This window comes from Camelus ferus, chromosome 36 (genome assembly GCF_009834535.1).
Source record: "Camelus ferus isolate YT-003-E chromosome 36, BCGSAC_Cfer_1.0, whole genome shotgun sequence".
NCBI lineage: Eukaryota > Metazoa > Chordata > Mammalia > Artiodactyla > Camelidae > Camelus > Camelus ferus.
This window is the reverse complement of record NC_045731.1, coordinates 20,359,628-20,378,979: the sequence shown is the minus strand read 5'-3', so window position 1 is coordinate 20,378,979 and position 19,352 is coordinate 20,359,628. Positions and strand designations below refer to the sequence as shown.

Genomic DNA, 19,352 nt, shown 5'->3' with positions numbered 1-19,352 from the left:
AGAAAAATTTTTCTCAGGGGAGCAGTAGCTGGATCATGGAAGGTTTGGGGCATCCACCTCTGTAACATGACAATATCAGGCATAACCTTAAATAGACAGAAAAGACTAGCACTTTAAATATACTGTACTGGCATGAATTCCCTCTTTTGTAACCTGTGTATATGTATTATTTTTAAAAAAGACATCTACATTAGAAGTTTCAATTATCTCTTTTAACTGGAATCCAATGAAGACAACCACTGGAAAAATAAATGAAATGAGAAGATAATATGCCCAGCTGCCCAAGGCTTCAGTTCTGTTCCCCAAATTAAACAACAGCATTATAGACATACCCCTGGTTCAGGAGACATGCATGATACGCTGCCCAAGAGGGCTTCTCCACCATACAATTAGCCAAGGAAAAACTTCTGAATTATTCCTAAGTCTGACCTGGGGTCACAGCAGGCAAAGACTAACTCATCTTCCAGCCTCCTAAGACAAGATTTTAGGGCCCAGCTGGCACCATGAAGCAAGCTGGTCACAGGGCAGAGATGGAGTTTGGTGCTGCAGAAGTGCAGCTCCCAACACCCCCAGAGCCTGCCCTCCAACAAGCATCTGCCTATAATGTAAGCAAGGCTGAAATCTGCACTCACTCCTTTAGCATAATTGAGCAAAGCATGCTCTCCACCTGACGCATCTGAGCTCACCCTCCATGTTCCCTTGGCCCCTGCCCTGCTGAGTTATCACCACCTGACATGCTAGTATACATTTGCTCATTTACTGGTTTTGGTTTGTTCTCCTTCCACTGCAAAGAAAACTCCGTGTGGCACAGGGATTTTGTTCAATGTTGTATTACCTTTGCCTACAACAGTGCCTGGCACACAGTAGGTTCTTTAATAAATATCTGCTGAATAAACAAATTAATCCATAATACCAGTATCTCTACTCCTGATTACACTAAGAGCTGACCACAAATAAGTTCCAGAGGACACCTTAAAGCTAATGAAACTTTCTTTCAAAAAACTCATTTCAGCCATACTCCCAGCGCAATGCTAAACCACGTCTTTCATCATCCAGTAAGCAGTCAGAGTACAACTGTGAGCTTCCTGCTAGATGGGGGCTGGAGCAGGAACACGAATGTCCTCCATACACAAGCACACCCAGGGACACTGCAACTAGCATGCCAGTGATGCTGGATTGTTGTTCCCACCCGACTCTGCCACGTGGCAAGCCTCAGTAAAGGGGTTCCCAGTGGGGCTTCTTGCAGCCAAGAGATCCTGATCCTCAAAACCAGTTAATTACATCAAGGTACCTACAGTCCCTACCACTAGCCATCCTTGGATTCCTGTCTAGCTCTCTTACAGACATTTATACCAGCAAAATCTACTGAGCCAGGAGCCCCTGATGCAGCCCCTTTCAAAGGACACTCTGGTCAATTTGAGGGGCAGAGAGAAAGCAAACACATCACACTAAGGCCTCACAGAAATGTCTGGAATCTTGGGGAAATTAACAAAGTTAACTCACACTAACAAAAAAGAGAGAGGAGGGTAGAGGTAACAATGGATGCAACAGAAAAGAATCACCATCCCGGCAGCATGAGAAGATGGAGTGATCACAGCAGTAAGCAAACCGATCTTAACATTAGTCTCCTTTGCATCTATACTCAAATTCTAAACGTTGTTACCCAGATAGCAAATTCACTGAATTACTGTATTCAGTTAATAATGAACTTTTCCCATGATCTCTTCTTCTCAAAGTTCCAAATAAGATTTAAGGGGACAAACAGTGATTATAACTATTTGTCTGAAAATATAGTAAGACTTAATAAGATAATCTGAATTAATTTTTAAAATACATATTGTTTTATTTTTTTAAATATAAACAGGTACAACTAGGTTCACAGAGTATTTGGCTCTCATACCAGTCCTTGGAGACTGAAGGAATAGCCAATATCAGTATAAGCGTGTCAATTATTTTCATGTGAATGAAGCTGTAAGCATTTAAGGCAATGAAACAGGTTTCTCGTAATCTATTTCCTTTCTTATTTTTTAAGCACTGGCATTGTTTTCAAGCAGGTAATGTTCTCGGCAAGACCCTTCTTGGACTACTGGAGTGCAGCCTCACTGTGAGGTTTCACAAAATCTGAACCAGTGAAATACTTCATTACCACTGTAGTAAGCGTTGACAGAAGGTATAACTATCATTAGAAATGAATGAATTACTTAAGTAGTTAACAATAAAATAATAACTGTAGCAGCGAGTGTTTGCTATACACCGTATTTTGGGCATGCATATTTTTACATCTTTCATGTAATCTTCTCAACAATCTCATGAAAATAAGTAATGTTTCTGTCACCATTTTACAAATGAGAAACCTGTGTTCCTGAGGTAATGTTACTTAGCCAAGGTCCTAGAGCCAGTAAAATAATACAGATGAGAAGAGAACTAAGGCGGCCTCACGCCCAACCCCACACTCTGAATCACAGCACTGGGCCAGGGGCTCCCTGTTAATTTTAGGAGTCTATTCTAGCTTCTTGGTGGAATCATTTTTAGGCTATTTGTTGGGCAAAATAATTGAGCCATGCATAATATGTACCAATAAAATAAACATATGCATTTATTAAAGTCAGTTATGTTCAAAACTATAAATATGTTTAAGTTTTCAACTTGCCCACTTACAACTCCACTGGTATTTCAAACACTGGAAAAAAGAACCAATGGCTACATCTTTCCAGGAGTAACTATGCTCACTTAAAACATCAAAATCACACAATCAAAAAAAGATTTTTTAATGTACTGCACAGACCTGAAATTGGCTATGAAAGTAATTCTGACTACCACATTTTTATACACACAGTGTGTAAGTGTGCACTGTGCACCTAGCATGTCACACTGCTAACCTTTTCACAACTGGCCAAACGCCTACAAGGCCAAGTTGATTAGCTAATTCTAAATATCTTACTTTTTTTACAGACTTTTGGCAACAGAAGTTACTATTTCAGGAACATATGTATATATAAACCAGATGCATTCCATCCACAAAAAAATTGGCCTTTGGATCAGACTGTACTTCAGTGCTTCCAATAGTGCCTTGTACAGAGTAAATGCTCAAAACACATGGGAAGAACAAATTAATTCCTACAAACTAAACAACACTTTCTTCACTAACTTTCATTGTGATTTCATGTTAGGTAAACAAATTTTCTGTTTTTCACTACTGTCATGCCATAATCACAAATCCAGAATTAGAAAATAATTTTTCCAAATACACTGTTACAAATTTATACTCAAACTCAAACCAGCCCTAAGCATCTGATGCTTTGTCCACTTCCAACTTCCACAGTCACAAAGTCAGGAGATGTAATGTAACAAGCTCCCTTCTTCCCTTCCCCAGCTGGGTGAAAAAACCCAGTGGTTCAGAGGACCCAGGAGCTCACCAAGCTGCTGCAGGTAGCGAGCTCCCCTCCACACTGCTGTTCAATGTCCTCCCTGCAAAAGGGATGGCTGCTGAGATAATTCTCCTGCTGCCTCAGCTATCTGGCTCTGGGAGCCCAAAACAGCCACACCCCCAAGGCTCTAAATCTCCTGACCTTTCTGTGTGAAGACACAGATCACAAAGACCAAAAAAAAAAAAAAAAAGCAATAGTTCTCACCTCCTGCTTAGATCAGTTACAAGAGCTAAAACAATCTTTTTTTTTTTCTTGAAAAGATTCCATAGTGTAACTGCCAGGACTTCATTAAAAAATTGTTTCCTAGTTTAATAATACCTATTCCATCCATTTTATTTACATTTACCTCATATTTTCATATATAGTAAAGAGTAAGAAACACTATATTCTGCCATTCTTGCTATCTTGAGACCTATTAATAAAGCTGAACAGCATACATAACACACATGCAGAACACACAGTTTAAGAACCATGAAAGGTGCCGTGAAAACTGTAATAGCCCAAACAGGCTCGACATTCCAAACAGTAACCATACTTTTCTACACTTTTACTACATTTATCTTTTGAACAAAACTGTGTTTAAATTTATGTGAAACACACTCATATTAGAAAGATTAATTACCAGAAATGAAATGTTAAAGTAAGCTCATTTCAATTTACTTGTACAATAAACCTTATTGAAAAGACACTGATAGGATGATTAACAAGTAACAATGGAAATCAAATAATGAAATTACCAAAGTTTAGAGCTAGAAGGCACTTGGGTGTGGGGGATGTCGAGTCTAGTCCAATCTTACATTCAAGGCACAGAGAGAAGAGTCCATGTGGCCTGACTCAAGTCACACAATTAGATCATGAGTCAGGATCTGGAACCCACATCTGGTAGACCAGGCCACATCAGCACACAGTTTTAGTGTTTTATACTTCAGTTAGAAGAATGCTTTTAATCTGACTGCCTTAGGTTCAGAAACTTCTGGAGTTTGGCAAAAATATCTGGCTGAATATTATTACTTAAAAGAGTTTTTTTACACAATATGAATCTAAAAATATTTTACAGCTTAAAATGGATACTAAATTAACTTCTCTTATTTTAAAAGATGTTAGTTGTATCTAAAAATAGGTACTTTGCTAGCTAACTAGATTACCTACTACGATAATACAACCATAAAAATAACTTTAAGGGACTGGGTTTTTTCCTAGTCCTTTGCACATGCTGGGTGTTAGAGTGGAGAGAGCACTGTATCTAAAAAGAAAGAAGCCTGGGCTGGACCCCAGAGTCTACTGCCTACATACTCGGAGAGATCACAAATGGGAGCTCAGTCTCTTCAGCTGCAAAACAGATTAAAAACAGGCAGCCTGCCTGATAGGCTGCTTCTGAACAAGTGGGAAAATGAATCCAAACATACTTTGCTTCTTACAAGTACAATGCAAATGGATCATTATGCTATTACTACTGTGTGGAAGTCCAGAGAATTTTCTTCTGGTACACACACACTTTCCAGTTTTGACCAACTACTCTAGTTCTCAAACATACAATTCCTCAATTTACTGCATAAGAGAATTCTTAAGTCCTGCCATAATTTATCTTACTATTTTATTTTGAATGTTACTTACACACTGTAATACATTTTATAAATGTAGAATCATGTCAAATATTGACAATATTTTATTTTAATACATACAAGGGTGTCCTCAAATAATGGCATTACTTAATTGTAGCCAATAGCTTATTAAAACCACATATTAAGTTAGGAAAAATTAATTTCCCTCAAATAATCCAGTAAAAGAAATACTCTGAAATTTTCCAAATTTTTGATCATATTAAAAGACCTAAATAAGCAGCGGCAAACCAAATTCCTAAGTACATGGAAAAACAGCCACTTTCAGTGCTCATCACACACTCAACCTCAGGGGGAAAGAAACTTTACCACAACTATAGCTAGTAAAAAAAAAAAAAAAAAATTCTTCCCAAACCAAAAATCAACATAGTAGATGCAGTTAATTCAGGAAGATATTAAAAATACACACATGCATATATGTATGTATGTCAAGAGGGTTCAGCATTTATTCACTTTATACTATTCTTATGAAAAATTACTGAATCTCTAGTCTGAATATTAGAATGAGCAGCATAACTAATTTACATTAATTTTAAGGAGTTTCATATTTAATTGTAGGTATGTGTATAAAGTAGTTTATAACAGCATAAAATCAGCTCCGTAAGTTTGTTATAATGGAATCTGACTTGTTTTCCTGTAACTTATATTTTTCTACTTAACCATCTTCCTTAAAAATAAGCTTTCAGTTTCTGTAACTAATATTCTTTAGAAATAACTTCCCCCCTCATTGCAAAATGAGAGAATGTGTTTATGTTTATGTGTTTTTTAATTAAAGTGAAAAACATACGGGAAGGAGAAAAAACCAACAAAAATTTTAATGCAAACTTCTTAACATCGTATTTTGTTAATCTGAAGTCCCATGTGACATTTAAAACTGAAGACCATTAAGGTATTTGCCTGTTTTCTACTACACCATTTTAGGGAATAAATGACCATCCCAACAAATCTTATCTGACACATCGTAAACTTACCTGGTTAGTTAGAAGTTGCTGAATCTGGTCAGAATAAGGTAAGGCAGAAACCTGTTGGTCACTTATGTCTGGCTGGCAACGATCCCTGTACTGATGTGAATGGGGCATCTGTGCAGCCATCTGAAGGCCAGCAGCATGGAATGAAAATGACGGTGCAAGCCGAACAGATGGAGGTTTGCATGCTGAAGTCTCTCCTCCTACAAGAAAATAGTAAGTGAGGCTTAAAGGTTGCATTCATATCCTAATGTTTGTACCTTCTGACCTATTTGATAGTTCTTTAAATTAAGAACTTTAGGATGTTCAATTATATTAAAAACCTTTAATACTACCAACAAGGATATGATACTCAACACAACTGTTGTACGTTAGATGGTATAGAATCCAGTAGTGATTAAAATGAGTATCTATAAATCTGTCTTAAGAGAAAATCTTAAAACACATCTTTTTGTAAAGCAATGGAAACAACATTTAATACTCATTTTCACATACGAGATTTTCGTCAGTTCAGAACTGTAAATTGCAAAAGTAATCTCTGAATGCCCGCACCAGGCCTGTCCAGTGGGGCAGCTCTTTAGCAATCAGTTCAGAGGAGCACTGCTGAGGCTCCGCTTTGCACCTGCCAGGTGTACAGCAATCAGTCCCCCCGGCATCCTCTGAAGCAGGTGAGAAATTCGTCCTAATGGTGCTCGCCACTGACACAGGTCATTAAAGGCTGAGCACACAATACATGGAAACAAATTCACAGGCTGCTGTATTCCTCTGGACGCTTCTTACACTGTCCCAAGAGAACCTAGACCAGGCAAGCCTGCCACAAAATGAACAATCAATAACTATTTCGCAGGTAGGCTGAGATCATGGTCATGATTTTTCATGGAAGACATGGAAAATTAAAATTTTGGTCCATAAAGTTACTTGCTAGCTAACTAACAAAAGTTACTTTTTCCTTAAGAAAAGAGAAAGGCTTTTCTTCTTACAGTCAACAAAACTTTCAATCGCAGACTAAAGCCAGAAGGCAAAGCATAAAACCCTGGTCAACCAACCCTGGCCCAGAATACCTGTTTGTTTTTTTTTAAGTAAACCAGCGAACTCTCACCACACTGTTCAGCACCATGGTACTTTTTCTCAAGCCGACTTGTTTCAAAACACACACCAGCACTGGTCAAAAAGTGAAGAGCACAGACTCTTAGCCAGGCTGCTACAGTCTGAAATTTCAGCTCCACACTTCACCAGCTGGGTGGCCTTGCACACCTAATGTCCTGGTAATGATAATGATATGTACCTCAAACAGCTGTGGTGAAGGTTGAGTACTTTACTACGTGTAAAGTACTGAGAACAGCTCTGGCGTTGACAGCCAGCTTAACATCTGCTGCAGTCACCGCACTGACAGCTCAGTCACGATGAAGAGACGAGCATCCTTCTCGTGGAGCGTACAACCTCTACCTGAATGTCGCACGGATTCTGCAAACTAAAGATAACAAAGCTCAACTCCCCCCAAAATAGAAGTTCCACTTCTATATTCTCCCACAGCGAATGCCACTGTCTCCCATGAGTCAATCAGAACCAAGGCTCTGGGAGTCACAGTAGAGCTCTTTTCATCCACAGACCACCTCACGCAAGTAACAGCCCTGCCTTGCTGATCCCACCTCCTGCAGAACTCTCGGATACCACCTCTCCTTCCCGCCTCTGTCACCCCATGCCGCACACAGACAACTGGAGCAAATCCCTAACAGCTCACTCTGTCTTTACCTTGCCCGTCTGAAATTCTGCATTTCTTCAGTGAGATGGCTACCGTGGCCTTTCTAAAGTGCAAATCTCAAGTCTTCACCCCCGCTTACACGTGCACATCACCTGCGTTAGCTCTGCTTTTAGACCTCGGCCTCCGTCCCCTCCTTCACAGCACGAGGCCCTTAACTGACCCAGAGTGTATGACTGATAAACATCTGCTGAACATGTAAAAGGACCACGTCTTCATGGCAAATGGGGTAACTTGTCTAAACAATTCATTAATCAGAATTTAAAATACATTCAGTTAACTCAATTATGTAGAGCAACTCTGTTCAGTTTAAAAGGGGGGGGTGGATTATATCTGAAGGAAATAGTAGATGCTGTGCACAAAGACAGGAAACAATACAACCTGGTACTGTCTGCAATAGCAAACAACTGGAAATCTAATGTCAAATAATTGATGTGGGGGTGGGGGGGTGTATGCTTAAATCTGCATGTGAAAAACAAAAGAAAACTGGGAAGGAATATAAATAAATAAAAATATATGTGAAAAGAACTGAGATCCTTGATATACAAACAACTCAGGAATAAACAGTAAAAAGACTAAGGCCCTGCATCATAAGGACAGCCACTCTGGGCCCTAGTTTCCCTGCCTCCAGCAGAGGTGTTATTACACTAACCCCAGTCCCTTAGGTCTGTCACAAAGTTTAAATGAGATAGCACAAGAAGACAAGCAGAATAGAACCCGGCACATAATAACCACTTCTTAAAAAAAATTAATTTTGATTTCTATTATCAGTGCTATTATTAAATTCTATGTTTAAACTTGTTTGTTACACATATAAAAATACAGAAATTAGAATACAACTTAAACAATTATCATCAACTGAACTTGTCAGGCAGGAATAATAAAAACTGCCGTCTTCCCAGAACCACCCCACCACTGATTCACAACCCCTCAGTCAATGCTGAATTCTCTCTCCCCCAAAAGTCATTAGCATCCTGACCTCCATAATCAGATTAGTTTTAACTTTATGTAAGTGAATTTGTTTAAACAAACTACAGTTTGCTCATTATCATTATTTTATAGTACCCCACTGTACGAACAGGTGACGATTTATTTATCCATTCTTCTTTTGACTGACATTGCATTATTTCCAGTTCAGAGCTATTAAGAATACTGCCACTGGGAAGATTTTTGTTATACGTCTTTCTGCATATACAGAGATGCTGTCCTATTTTTGTTGTTGTTGTTTTTTATCTAATTTTTCCCTAGCAGTTTATGAAAATTCTCTGTGCTCCACTCCATTCCTTCACCAACACCTGGAATCATCAGTATCTCTAACTTCAACCACAACAGTGTATTGGTACTCCACCGTGATTTTAATGTGTTTTCCTGATGACTGTGAGCACCTTTTCATTTATTTACTGGCCACTTGTGTGAAATGCCCAGACTGTTTTTCCACTTTTCTATGAAGAGTCTTTTTCATACAAATTTCTACATTTTTTAAAAAGTCTATTTTTAACACATTTTGGATGTAAGCCCTTATTGATTACAGATGCTTTGCACTGTCACTCTCTTAATGTTATTTTTTTATGAATGTGATCTCTTAATTTTACCAACTTTTGATTTAAAGTTAGTTCTTTTGCTGTTTTAAGAAATCTTTCCTTATATCAAAGTCATGAAGAAATTCTATGTTATCTTCCAAAAGTTCAGTTTTACCATTCACACATGGAGACGGGCAATGCCCTGAGATCTGATTTCTGTGTTTGTGATAGCAATCAAGTTTCACTTTTCCCAGAACGGACATCCAACTAACTAGGAACCAATTGTTAAAAGGACAAACTTTCCCCAATGTCCTGTAATGTCATCTTTATCATAAATCATATACCCACATATGCCTGGATCTGTTTTTGGATTCTTTGATCTGCTGTATACAGACTTACCTAGATTTCTTATGTCTCTGCCTAAGAACCAGACGTTGTCTAAATTATAACAGATTCAGAAGTTTAAATATCTAGTAGAGAATTTTGTTCTTCTTCAAGAATGTTTTGCCTACCCTTAGCCTTTTGTGTGTCCATCTATGTTTTAGAATTAGCTCATCAAATTCACCAAAATAAACAAACTCATGCTGGGGTTTTGATTGAATCTGCATTATCTCAAACAGTGCTGTCCAGCAGAATGTTCTACAATGATGGATTTATCTGCACTGTTTAATAAGTGACTACTAGCAAAACTGGGGACTTCAATAGTTTTTTTCCCCTCTTCCCTTTGCCCTACTCTACTTGCTGGGACCTCCAATACAGTGGTGATTAGAAGAGGAGATACAGGTGCTATTGTCTTATTCCCAATCTCAGAAAGATAGCTTTCAGTATCTCTTCAGTATCGTGGTTACTGTAGGTATTTAACTGAGAATGACTATCAGGTTAAAGAAATTCCCTTCTAATCCTAGTTTGCTAAAACTTTTTCCTCAAACAGATGCTGAATTTTATTAAATGCTTTTTCTGCATCCATTGAAATGACATGAGTTTTCTGATTTACTTGGCTAATGTGGTGAACTACACTGATTGGTTTATGAATAGTAAGCCATACACTGTGCATTCCTGAAATTCAATTTGGTCATAATTATCCTTCTGTAGTAGATTCACTGGTGAAATCATCTGGACCTGGAGTTTTCTTCATGGGTAGATTTTTCAATTAAAGGTAATATGTCTTTAATATGACCATTCAGATTTTATATTGGAGACGGAGGAAAGAAAGAAAAGAAAAGAGAAGAGAAAAGAAACAAATGTTGGTGAGGATGTGGAGAAACTGGAACCCTCATATATTGCTGAAAGAAATGTTAAATGGAGCAGTCACTATAAAAAACATGTTAGCAGTCCTCACCAAAGTTAAAGAACTACCTAATGACCCTGAAATTACACTCCTAGTTTTGAAGACAGGGACTGAAACAGATTCATACACCAATGTTGACAGCAATGTTATTCACAAGAGCTGAAAGGTACAAACAACCCAAATGTCCATAATAGATGACTGGATAAACAGAATGTGGTATATACATACAATGAAATATTACTCAGCCACAAAAAGAAATGAAGTTCTGACACATGCTACGACATGGATGAACCCTGGAAACACAATGCAGACTGAAATAACTCAGACACACAGAAAGTCAAATTTTGAGTGGTTTCACTTATAAGAGGTCCCTAGGGTTGTCAAATTCAGAGACAGAAAGCAGATTAGAGGTTGCCAGGGGTTGGTAGAGGGAAGAAAGGGGAGTTATTCCTTAATGGATCCCTTCCTAATTTGCAGTGGTGAAAAGAGTTTAGAAATAGTGGGGTTAATGTGCAAATTCCTGTAATTATACACTTAAAAGTGACTGAACTGACAAATTTTATGTTGTCTATATTCTGCCATAGTGATAAAATAAATAATAAAAGACACACAAATAAAAAGACTCCCTCTCCATCTCTCCAATTCCACATCCCATCCAACAACATTTACTAGTTTCTTGAGATCATTTTACTGTTTTTCTATGGAAATACAAGTGAACAAACCCCACGATTCTAGCTCCAGAGGCCTCCTCATTGCTTGTAAAAAACTAGTAATTCACCAGGTGGGTAGGACCAGCTTTCCTGTTTCACTGTGCACAGAGTACAGTGCTCACCGTTTAAGCATAAGCTTTAAAGATCAAAACTAACTTTGTTTCCACAATAATTATCTCACTAATAAATTTTGTGGAAAGAGAACATAATCATTTACCATACGTGGGTCATTTGTTCTGCCAAATATATGCCTGGTGTTGTGTTTCCTAGTTTTGAAACACATTTCACAAAAATCAAAGTCGTCACAGTACTTGAATTGAGATCCATTGATAGGAAACATCTCACAGCCATCACACCTATTTTTTAAATAGCCATTGGTTGATAAGAAAAAGATGAGGTCATTTGTTAAACTTGATTCCAGAGAAAGCCATTCCTCCCAAACAAGTCTAGCAACATAAAAATAAAAACTCACGTGATACCAGGACGGACACTGGGTACCAACTCCATGTCTGATGAGAGCGCAGTTCAGTGAGACTAAGGGAAGTTGACAATAACGTCTTTCCCATTGGCACTGACAGCTAGGACAGAATAGAAATTGTCTGGAACACCTCCTTCACCACTAAAAACTGAAAATTAAAATTAAAACTATACCTAACCACGTGATATTATATTACAGTTTTCTGTGTTGTACAAAAAGAACTTCTCTCTGGGAGAGACATACTAAGATACTTCTGGGTCATCTAACACATGATAGCAATCAGGGATTAGCTTCAAAATAATGGAAGCAGGGGACCATGAATGAACGGTTTGGCCAGGAGCTGACAACTGCTCAAGTCAGGTAATGGGCACATGGAGGCTCATTATACTATAATCTTGACTTTTGTATCTGTTTGAAATTATCCACTTATTGAAGGTTTATTTGTTTGTTTTTAATTACACCAACCAAAAACTCCATTCAGTAACTTAGGGAATAAAATTTGTATTAAAAACGTTAAGGTATCTCTTGCCCTTTGGTGAAAGCTACTGAAAACATTAACTTCTAAACCAAGTTGTTATTTTTGAAATTTATCTTTGTTTTGATTTGTAAAGCTTTTAAGAATCTCTTAAGTGAAGCAAAATGTTAAACCAAAATAAAATGTTAAATAAGCCATTTGTTCTCAAGTAACTTAAGAAACTCTAACATCCCTGCCCACTGAGGAAGTACCAGCACTGCGGCCATTTCTAATCTAAGCTATCTGGCAGAAAGATGGCTTTCCACAAAGCTGAAACAAAACAAAGCAAAAATGGCACCGAAAGTGTTCAAGACAAAATAAAACCATGCATATATTTAATTATTTTTCTTGCAACTGTTAAAATGGACATAGTATGCCATGTGATTTGAAATCTCAACAATATCACATTAAATATAAACTAAGGAGAATTTTGTGTTTCCAGGTCTTAACACCCATCATTTCTACATTTCCATTTCTTAAACTCAGTCCTAAATTTTCATACAGCATTAATAAAAAGAGAGAAAAACACTGAGGGAGCTGGCCATTTGGCAGAAGGACTGACAGAACAAGAACCCCAATATGAGACAAGGTCAGCCTGAGACTGTGACAGATTGAGATGAAAACAAAACCACTCTAACATGTCCAGTCACATCCAATCGAATCCCAACCACAGTCCCCTCCTGGTGAGTATGACCGACTGCTTCCCTGCCAGGCACGACCTCATCCTGACTCAGTATTTCTGCCCTCCAGGGAATATTTATTAACACATCCATTCTTAGAATTACCCCAATTCCTTGAAATATCCCCCAGATACTCAATGCGAACCCATTAGACTTTGTCACATTCACACACTTATGGAGACACCGCATTCTCCATGGTGCATTCTCCCACGTTGCAGGGAGTTAACACACCTGACTCCTCAACAGCAGGGCTGCTCCTGGTCATGAGGGCACTGACAAGCAGAAGGACACTATTTTTATATCATAAGGTTTGCTTAATTCTTGTTTTTCCTGCCCTAGTTTACAACAGTTGATGAAAAGCCAACACCCAGAGCTTCCCTGCCTAGGTACTACGGCCTTTCCCAAGCCCCACATTTTGCTGAGTCACAGACCCCCACTTGTATTTCAGTGTCAAGACTGAGGCTTTCACACGAACTTTACCACCAATCTTGCCTTTATGTGAGGAGAACTTGGTGGAGGACAGCCTAGAGATTCCAATAAAAAATGAACTACAGTTAGCATTCATTTCTGGGAACCCTAAAGATCCTATTCAGAAGCAGATGAAGAATGTTCTTACCTACAAGTTCCATGTGAATGTACCTAGCCCAGTAAGTGCTCCTTTCTGCTGCCAATTATACTGCACACTGAGGTCAATGTAATCCATCTCTATCCAATTTGATAATTTTGCCCACATCTCCTTCACAAACTTCTTCATCTGTTCAACAGCATCTAACCATCATTCCTACCTAAAATTAAAATTAAATGTAAAAAGTCTAGTCCAGTGTATAGATGAGTGATCAATTTTAAGTAGCATTATTCTATTCCTAAGGAAAGTTCCTCTAGCACCCAGTATGATCTCAAAATCATTTCTCAATCCATAGAACCAGGGCTCTTTAGAAAGCTGCCTGTCTTGATCTCTGGGGGAGGAAATACGTAACATGAGCCTAGGTCCACGTGTGCCATAAAGCAAGGGAGCACTCAAAAACTAATGGCTCCACACAAAAACTACTAAAGCTGATAAATGAATTTGGCAAGGTAGCAGGATACAAGATTAACATACAGAAATCAGCTGCATTTCTTTATACTAACAATGAAATATCAGAAAATGAAAGTAAAATTTAAAAATCTCTTTTAAAATCACATGAAAAGCAAAGACCAAAAAAACTTAGGAATAAACCTGACCAAGGAGGTGAAAGACTTATATGTGGAGAACTACAACACACTGATTAAGGCAATCAAAGATGATTTAAAGAAATGAAAAGATAGTCTATGCTCTTGGATTGGAAAAATTAATATTGTTAATATGGCCATACTATCCAAAGCAACCTACAGATTTAATGCTGCCCCTATCAAATTACCCAGGACATTTTCCACAGAACTAGAACAAATAATCCTAAATTTTATATGGACTCCCAAATGACCCAATGGCCAAAGCAACACAGAAGAAAAAGAACAAAGCTGAAGGAATAACCCTCCCAGACTTCAGACAATACTACAGAGCTACAGTAACCAAAACAGTGTGGTACTGGCATAAAAACACACATGTGGATCAATGGAATAGAATAGAGAGCCCAGAAGTAAGCCCACAGACCTACCGGGTCAATTAATCTTCAACAAAGGAGGCAAGAATATACAGTGGAGAAAAGACAGTCTCTTCAGCAAGTGGTGTTAGGAAAACTGGAGAGCAGCATGGAAATCAATGATGTTATTTAGGACACTCCCTCACACCATACACAAAAATAAATTCAAAATGGCTTAACGACTTAAATATAAGAGAGGACACCATAAAAATCCAGAAGAGAACACAGGTAAAACATTCTCTGACATAAATTGTAGCAATGTTTTCCTAGGTCAGTCTCCCAAAGCAATAGAAATAAAAGCAAAAATAAACAAATGGAACCTAATCAAACTTAAAAGCTTTCGTACAACAAAGGAAACTAACAAAAATAAAAAGACAGCCTACGGGGTGGGAGAAAATATTTGCAAATGATGCAAATGATAAGGGCTGAATTTCAAGAACATACAAACAGCTCAAACAGTTACCAGAGGGACAAGGGGGTAGGAAGGGTAAGTTGGGAGTCTAAATACTAACTACTAATGCTAATACTACTAGCACAGATACTAAAATAGATAAACAACAAGGTCCTACTGTACAGCCCAGGGAACTACATTCAGTATCTTATACTAACCTGTAAAGGAAAAGAATGTGAAAAGGAATACATGCATGTGCATGGATGACTGAAACAATACGCTGCACACCAGAAACTGACACAGCATTGTAGACTGACTATACTTCAATTAAAACAAAAAAAGATCAGTGGGTTCCCATATGATCAAGAGGAAAAATGGCTAAAACACATCAAATCCATAAAAGCCAATAAATTCATCATAATGATAATACACAAAACAAAGGTTCTTGGTCACCTTTACAAGTACCAGGGCACCAATTCATCATTCTGAAAATTGGTAACGCAAGCAAGCAAGCAAACAAAAAACAGCCACTATTCTGCCTTTCCTATATGAACTATATTATAGTGACCAGAGTTCATAAGAAAGTTTTTTTTAAAGGACACAGCTCCAGCTAATAAATTTGGGAGGGATGACAAAGTTTGTGACGGATCTAGAAGGTGACATGAACAATATTAACAGAGAATAGATGGTGACGACCAGCAACGCTGCGTGCTGGCCCCTACGATATATTCCTGCTCAGGGGCAGCCTGAGCCCAACTACCCTGCAGCCCTCACTCTGACTGTACAGGAGACACAGAGGAGAGGGAGAAAGACTGTGGGCTGATGTAGTTTTAGCACAAATGAATGGCATGAAAAGGAAAAAAGAAGGGAGGAACTATTCTAGGTTAAAAAACACTTCAGGGACCTATCACCCAAATGTAAGGTATATGATCTTGTTAGTATCAAAATTCAAAGGAATTACTATAGAAAGCCATTTTTGAGAAAACTGGGAAAATCTAAGCAAGCATTAGCTATGAGATGACAGTGAGGAATCACTGTTTACTCTGTCAGGCAATGTTAGGTAACTGTAAGGTCATTAAGTTAAAAATAAAAGCCTTATCTATATGGGATACATATTGACATATTTACAGGTAGAATGAGATGACTTCTGGGACTTTCTCTGAAGTGTACTAACTAGAACAAAAGAATTAAAGCAGGAAAAGGAAGGATTCAAGGTTGAAAAACCATAACTAAATTTTTTAAATTAGATGGCAATGAGAATGATTTTTTTTACAAAAGATGGAGGAGTGTATAACTCAGTGGTAGAGTGTGTGTTTAGCATGCACAAGGTCCTGGGTTCAATCCGTGTCTCCATTAAATAAAATAAATAAATAAACCTAACTACCTCCATCTCCCCTCAAAAGCAAAAATAGGCTGTGGAAGTGTCCAAAAGGGGGCTAACCGAGAAGCACAGGACCCTGTGCCACGTCATTAAGGACAAACCCCCTTTTGTTCTGTGGTGCTGGCCCCCCGATCTGCTGCTCCTCTGTCCTCTCTCCAGACACAGAGGCCTCCCTGCTGGCTGCTATGCCCTCCTCTGCCAGGTCTCTGATTTTCTGAGATGCTCACACATTTGTTGAATGAAAACCTCAGCCAGGCTCCAGCCTGAGACAATTACTCACCTGATTATTCTGTCTCACATACACAGCATAATCATCATTACTCAGGAAATCAGCCCATTTTTCATTAAGTCTGGCTCTCAGTTACGACAACACCGGTAGACTACAAAAGAGAAACACATTTTTAAAAATGGTGAACCAGATAAACCTACTTAAAGAAGTATATGAAATCTCTAATATTAAAATAGAAAGTGTGAAATATTATGCTGTGTTTTCACTGTAAAATTATTCATTCTTACAAGATTAATGGCAACAGCACAGTAAGCAGAACTAACCTCAAAACCTTAAAGTACAGAAAATTTCTGAGGCATTTCCAAATGAATCCCGTGAAACAACTCACTCAAATCAGAAGTCAATGTGTCATATAAATAATGATTTTTTAAGAGGGAGGGTATAACTCAGAGGTAGAGTGCATGCTTAGCATCCTAGAGGTCCTGGGTTCAATCCCCCGTACCTTCATTTAAAAAAAATTTAAAAATATTTTCTGACTCATGTTTCCACTGTCGTACACATTTGAAGTCTAAATGCCACTGAGCCATATAGCTGGTTCAAGGTAAAAAAAAAAATTTTTTTTTAAGCCATGAATATTTTTAGATACTAGTAAGCTGGAAATCAATATACAAGACACAGAACTTCCTCTAATGGAAAATCAGTTATCAAACAAGACACATCAAAACAGAACAATCTGTAATATTCTGCTAAAACCTAAACCTTTAAAGTAATATTAAATGCATACCCATTAAATCCAGTGACAATTTTCAGTATTCTTTCCTTCATTTCATCAAAGGGAATATATTCGACATTAGGGTTGGGAGGAACTCTTGGTTCAGGAGCTGAAGTTCTGAAATCATCCATCACTTTCTCCAGTTTGAAAATAAAAGATCCTTTGAATTGGGACCACTGAATCATTGTTTTTCCATTCTTGGCAACAGGACAAAGAAATTGATCCAGACAAACTTCTTTTTTTCCCATTCTTCTCAAAGTCTTTCAGCGCCTCCTGCAGCCTCTCAAAGCCCACGGCCTCCTGGAGCCCCTCACAGTCGCCGCCTCCTTTGGGGGTCTCCCGGGGACCGGAAGGCCTCCCCCCGCCCTCGACGCTCGCCCCCTCCCTCGCACGCACTCCAGCACGCAGGCTGATGGGGCGGGGGGGACCGGGGAGGCGTGGTGGTGCGCGGGCACCGACGGGAGCCCGGGGAAGCGAGCGAGAAAGCGAGACCGAGAGCACCTCCCAGAGCCGCTACCACCGGCCCTCCCACAGGGAGACCAGCACGTCACCAAGAGCCATTAACTTCTATTTTACAAACGGAAACTTGTGATCAAAGGGATCCAATAATTTGAGTATTATCAAATCAAGCCCAGAAATCAGAGTTCAAACCCAGGAATTCACATACCAATATTTGATATGTTTTCAGAAATATCATGATGATGCTTTGGATTGTTTCTTCTGGCAAGGGATACAGTAAAATTTTAACTCAAAAGGAATGAAAGCTACTTCTAGTATTATTGACTACTGCATTGGTGCGCCTATCCTGAAGACTATAAAATATAACATAATATATAATATAATAGAATGATCTTATTGCATATAAAATAATAAATTTTATAATAGTTTTAAGGGATCATACACCTTTTCTGGTAATCATGTTTATCTAACTCTATTTGAATGTAGAAAATGTAACGGAATTAAAAGAAAATAAATTAAAAATAGCAAAAATTTTTTTGTAAAAGACAGTATTCATATTGTTAGTCTTGCAAATTCTGGGATTTTAAACTATCAACAGCCTACATAAATTAAACTTTGATATAAAATACATGCTTCTATGTATGTAGAAAAATACCAAAGCTTGTATTATACTATACAATAAAACTAATCTTGATAATTGAAAGGGAACTGAGTCTCCAGGGCTTTATGTGACTCTTTTTGTGATCATTGGAGATATTTTAGTAATTTTTACTGTCCTAATCTACCATGTTGTGACTCTTGTCAAAATGGGTCTTCATTCACAGTAACTACTTAGATGTGGTAGTTCATTCTTTCATCAAATATTATAAGTTATGCCCATTTCTTTCATACCCATACATCACTCCCTGTATGATTACTAGCTCAGAAAATAGTTTGTATGATGCTATCCCACTATGAACAATGGGCTCTTAACAGAAGAGTCTGTGTATTGTTTATAAACATTTTACAAACCATCATCTGCTAAAATAACAGTTACCATATTTTTTATTTCATTAGCTTTATATTTGATTTGTAATTTTATTTTAGTTTATGGCTGAATTGCATAATGCAAGCCTACAATATGCGTGCCAAATTTGATTTTGGTACATTTCAAATAGCATCATAAAACTTTTGGTAACATTATGAAAATGTATATCAACAATTGAAGTCTTTAAGTGTTTTCCCGTTGAGTAAAATTTAATCATATTAAAGAAATATTGATATAGTCTGAACTAAAAATTAATAATAATATTTATTATAAAACACTATGTTACCTATTTTGTTTCATCCACTTAGGGGATGTACATGTATTTCAAAGAGCAACAAGTAAATTTTTACCAAATCATCAATTTGGTCAATTAATGTCAATTAATCAGAATCACACAGTCTCTCCATTTTACAATATTAAAGCTTGAACTCTGAAGATTAGGGACTTGTCTGAAATGACAAATTGTTATGAAAGAGCTGGGACTGAAACCCACAACTCCTAATTCATAATTCA

The 19,352-nt window shown here is 37.8% G+C and overlaps 1 long non-coding RNA gene across 1 annotated transcript; it reads right to left on the bottom strand.

Annotated features, from left to right (window-relative positions):
* Nucleotides 1–17,676, bottom strand: LOC116656681. Its single transcript, XR_004317604.1, has 6 exons — nucleotides 17,366–17,676; nucleotides 16,633–16,732; nucleotides 11,762–11,867; nucleotides 7,298–7,483; nucleotides 6,019–6,215; nucleotides 1–59 (listed from the first exon to the last, which is right to left on the bottom strand). It is a non-coding gene; the product is annotated as an uncharacterized LOC116656681 (long non-coding RNA).
* Nucleotides 17,677–19,352: the final 1,676 nt, after the last annotated feature.